The 5310-nt window shown below is 39.6% G+C and overlaps 1 pseudogene; it reads left to right on the top strand.

Moving 5' to 3' along the window:
- Nucleotides 1–2430: 2430 nt before the first annotated feature.
- On the top strand, nucleotides 2431–2949 carry LOC104992584 (annotated as a pseudogene).
- The last annotated feature ends 2361 nt before the right edge of the window (nucleotides 2950–5310 follow it).

Here is a 5310-nt window from a genome sequence, read left to right as displayed (position 1 = left end):
AATTCATTCTGAAAGAGATCAGCCCTGGGATTTCTTTGGAAGGAATGATGCTAAAGCTGAAACTCCAGTACTTTGGCCACCTCATGTGAAGAGTTGACTCATTGGAAAAGACTCTGATGCTGGGGGGGATTGGGGGCAAGAGGAGAAGGGGACGACAGAGGATGAGATGGCTGGATGGCATCACTGACTCGATGGACGTGAGTCTGAGTGAACTCCGGGAGTTGGTGATGGACAGGGAGGCCTAGCATGTTGCGATTCATGGGGTCACAAAGAGTTGGACACAACTGAGTGACTGATCTGATCTGATAGTATTATAATCTTTGGCTTTAAATAAAGGATTTCAAGTGATGAGGAATGTCTACTCTACTAGACAGGTTTGAAAAGACCTGAGTTCCAGAGTTGTAATCCTTTGAGAACTCTTGGCTTCCTGCCTGGTGGTTGCAGAAAGTTATCCTAGCAGCATCAAAGTCAGCTAAATGGCATTTTTCCTCAGGCTTCTCACTAACCTAAGAATGCTCCTTGGCAATCAGAAGAATGCTTGTTTTTTTTCAGCTTCGTGCATAGGAGAGAATCAGCTTCATTATTTTTAGGAACTCCATAGAGTTGTGGCCTTTCCATGAAAGGCAGAGTAGTATGGGGTCATTTAAAGCAACATTTGTTTTCTCTTTGAAGGAATGAGATAATGCCATCCAAGGGGAAAACAGGTGCAATTTTATTTTTCCATAGGAAAAAGACTAGAAGGCCAGAAAAAGAGGCGGCATGTACTATTAAATGCTCTTTATTTTGTTCAGGAAGGTACAGCTCCTATATAGAATCCTCTGATTGTTGCAGGGAAAGGCAATTTTGACTCCATATTGGAACCATTTCCTTGACTTGCTTTTGTTATTGTAATCATACATAATGGCCTGCCTCAGAGAATCCTGACCCTCTTCCTGACTATTAAACTAAAGTTCCTTTGTTCAGGACCCTGTCTACCTGAAGATGGCAGGAAGGAAGAATTTAGCACATGCCCTGCCTGAAGCTTGCCATTCTAGGAGATATTTGCAAGATCGATGGCCTTTTTACTTTGTTTCCTCACCTCCTCCATCTCTGATTAGAAAAAGAACCTGGTGGCATTCAGACCCTGATAAGATGGTTAATTTGAGACATTAGTCCGCCATCTCCCCAGTCTGCTGGCTTTCCAAATAGAATCTTATTCCCCGCCTCAGTACCTTGTCTCTAGGATTTATTGGCCTGTCATGTGGTGAGCAAAGTGAGTTTGGACTCTGTAACATGACGCAGTGGATTTAATCTCTGATTCTCTCTGCTTATTATGCTGAAAATAATATAACTGGCAAAAAATGTTGGTGACACAGTTGAATGAATTTTATGAGCTAAAACACATAGGGAATTTGCAAGAAAAAACTTAATGTAATATTTGATCAAGAAACATGGCTCAAGGAACTGTAAAAGGGAGCGTTTCAGCCATTTCTTTTCTGGCCATGGAGGTTTTCGTCTATCAATTCCCATAATCACTGACTTTGATTTCTCCCACAGGTCAGATTCCTGGGAGGAAGGCCTTCTCATCCTTAGTTCTTTAGCACCCTTGTGATGCATCTTGTAGGATCTGAACTTCAGTGCAGTGCCAGGCAAAGACCATGTTCTTTGGGATCTTGAGGTCTTGGTTGCACACTGACTCTCCCTTAGCAGTCAGATGACAATGAAAAAGCCACTTACTGTTTCAGAGCCTTGAGTTCCTAATTTCACAAAAGTCAGGAATATTACTTACCTCCCAGATATCCACAGAGAATCACAAGAGATAAAATATGAAAATGCTTTATATACTTTAATATTTAAACAAATGTTTATTATTGTACCAACTTTGTTTTGTAATTATTTGACTTTCCTCTCAAATTAGATTGAAAGATTTTCAGTTTCCCCTAGCACTATCTTAATACTTGGCATAAAGTAGGTGTTCAAAAAGGTTTTGAGGAAGGAATGCATGAGTGAATAATGAACCCATTTGTGGCATTTTTTATTATATAATCCTTATGCCTGAGCTATGGCAGATTTCACAGCATTATAAATTAATCTTTGGGCCTCTTTCACAATAATCATTGTGAAAAATCAGCACGTATATAACCTCTAGTCAGCTCTGTGGCCCAGGCTCTCTGGGATAGATTTATGACTGGGCACCATTCCTTAATTACCCTGGGCTTTGCTGATATGTGAAAAGTTTATGGAGTGAAAGTGTGCTTGGCAGTCCCTTGGATAGGTCTTTTACTTCAAAAGTGGTTGGATTGAACAGACGCAGGGAGACCCCTTGCTATAGCCTCTGACCACCCTCCAACATTTTCTCCAGTCACAACCTTCAAAATCAGCCACTCAGCTGTCCACAATCACCAGAAGCAGCCACCATTTTTTGAGCTTAATTCCTTATTATCATCAACCATGAGCTCCCAGATTCATCAGAGTTATTCCACCAAGATGGAGGCCATTGTCAGCCACCTGGTTAACATGCCTCTGGGGCCTCCTATACCTAGCTCTCTCTGGGCTTCTTTTGAGCATGACAATGTGGCTCTGGAGTATGTGGGCCACTTTTTTTGGGAATTGGCCAAGGAGAAACACAAGAGTGCAGAGTCTCTTGAAAATGCAAAGCCAGAATGGTGGCTGTGCCCTCTTCCTGGATGTGCAGAAGCCATCTCAAGATGAGTGGGTAAAACCCAGGATGCTCTGGAAGCCACCCTTCTCATAGAGAAGAACCTGAGCCAGGTTCTTCTGGGTGCATGACCTGGGTTCTACCCATGCAGACCCCCACATTTGTGACTTCCTGGAGAACCACTTCCTAGATGAGGAGGTAAAACTCATCAAGAAGATGGGTGACTACCTGACCAACCTCTGCAGGCTGGCTGGTCCCCAGGCTGGGTTGGACAAATATCTTTCCAAAGGCTCACCCTTAAGCACAACTAGGAGCCTCTGAAGACCAGTGGCCATTGAGGAACCCCATGACATTAGGGCTGCCTGAAGCCCCTCTCTGCAAGCACTAGGCAGCTTTTTAACACCTTGGAGCTCTTTCTCAAGCCTTGGACCAAATGGAAACAATAATGCTTTTTGAGCAAAAGTAAAAAAATATATAAATGTTTATGGAGTAATTTTGTAAGAATTATGATGTAAGTGTCTGGGATAATTGGGAATATGACTTTTTTTTTTTTTTTTCAGTGCTTCACTGTGAAGTATGACACAGGAAATCCATTCTTAACATTTAGAGCAATTGTTCTCAAAGTCTAGTCCCTGGACCAGCAGCATCAGTTTCTCCTGGAAGCTTATTAGAAATGTAGATCCTCCTCATATCTACTATATCAGTAATTCTGGAGTTGGGGTCCAGAAATATTAACAATCCTCCAGGTGATTCTGTTGCACTCAAAAGTTTAAGAACCTGACAGAGTATTGGGATTAGAAGATAAAACCAAAGTACAGAAGAAAAATAGCAACAGTGTATTTGTTTTTAATAGAATTAGATTTTAAAGTTTTAAAAGGTTGCCAAAGTTGTCATTTTAAAAGGACCCCTTCTTTCTTGGATTGGGAGAATCAATATTGTCCAAGAAAATATACTACACTAGGCAATCTACAGATTCTATGCAATCTCTATCAAATTCCCAATGGTATTTTTCACAGAACTAGAACAAAAAATTTAAAAATGTTCATGGAGACACAAAAGACCCCAAATAGCCACAGCAATCCTAGGAATGAAAAATAGAGTGGGAGGAATTAGACTCCCTGACTTCAGACTATACTACAAAGCTACAGTAATTAAAGCAGTATGGTACTGGCACAGAAACAGAAATAAAGATCATTAGAACAGGATAGAAAGTTCAGAAATAAGCCCCTGCACCTAGTGTAAATTAATGTATGACAAAGGAAGCAAGAATATACAATAGAAAAACTATACAATAGAGACAAGACAGTATCATCAATAAGAGGTTCTGGGAAAACTGGATAAGTGAAGTTAGAAGTGAAGTTGCTCAGTTATGTCTGACTCTTTGTGACCCCATGGATGTAGCCCACCAGGCTCCTCCATCCATGGAATTTTCTAGGCAAGAGTACTGGAGTGGGTTGCCATTTCCTTCTCCAGGAGATCCTCCTGACCCAGGGATTGAACCCATGTCTCCTGCATTATGGGCAGATGCTTTACTGTCTGAGCCAAAACTGGATAGCTGCATGTAAAAGAATGAATTAAGAGTATTTCCTAACACCATATACAAAAATGAAACTCAAAATGGATCAAACACCTAAATGTAAGTCTGCACAGTATAAAACTTCTAGAGAAAAACATAGGGAGACTACTGTGGCATAAATCACAGCAAGATCATCTTTGATCAACCCCCCAAAGAAAATAATATGAAAAAATAAACAAATTAGACCTAATTAAACTTTAAAGCTTCTGCATAGCAATGGAAACAATAAAAAAGACCAAAAAGACAACCCATCGAATGGGAGAAAATATTTGCAAATGAAGTGACCAACAAGAGATTAATCCAAAATACACAAAAGACTCATGCAGCTCTATATAAAAAAAACAAGCAACACAATAAAAAAGTATGGGTAAAAGATCTAAATAGACATTTCTCCAAAGAAGATATACAGATGGCCAAAAAGCACATGAAAAGATGCTCAACATCACTATTAGAGAAATGCAAATCAAAACTACAATGATGTATCACCTCACACCAGTCAGGATGGGCATCATCAAAAAGTCTAAAAATAATAAATGCTGGAGAGGGTGTGGGGAGAAGGGAGCCCTCCCACACTTTTGGTGGGAATGTAAGTTGGTACAAACACTATGGAGAACAGTATGCAGGTTTCTTAAAAACTAAAAGTAGAACTACCATATGATCCAGCAATCCCACTCCTGGGCATATATTTGGAGATTATTATAATTTAAAAATATACATGCACCCTAATGTTCATTGCAGCACTATTTACAATAGTTAAGACATAGAAGCAACTTACATGTCCATCAACAGAGAAATAGATAAAAAAATATGGTACATATATACAATGGACTATTATTTATCCATAAAAAAGATTGAAATAATGCCATTTGTAGCAACATGAATGGACCTAGAGATTATCACATTAAGTGAAGTAAGTCAGACAGAGAAAGACAAATATCATAGATATCATTCATACATGGTATCTAATTTTAAAAGACACAAATGTACTTATTTATAAAACAGGAACAGACTTACCATTATGAGAGAAAACATGTTATCAGAGGGGAAACGTGTGGGGGAGGGATAAATCAGGAGCTTGGGATTAACAACACACACT

The sequence above is a fragment of the Bison bison genome, unplaced genomic scaffold (assembly GCF_000754665.1).
Source record: "Bison bison bison isolate TAMUID 2011002044 unplaced genomic scaffold, Bison_UMD1.0 scf7180017864218, whole genome shotgun sequence".
Classification (NCBI taxonomy): Eukaryota; Metazoa; Chordata; class Mammalia; order Artiodactyla; family Bovidae; genus Bison; species Bison bison.
This window is presented reverse-complemented; position numbering and strand designations above follow the sequence as displayed.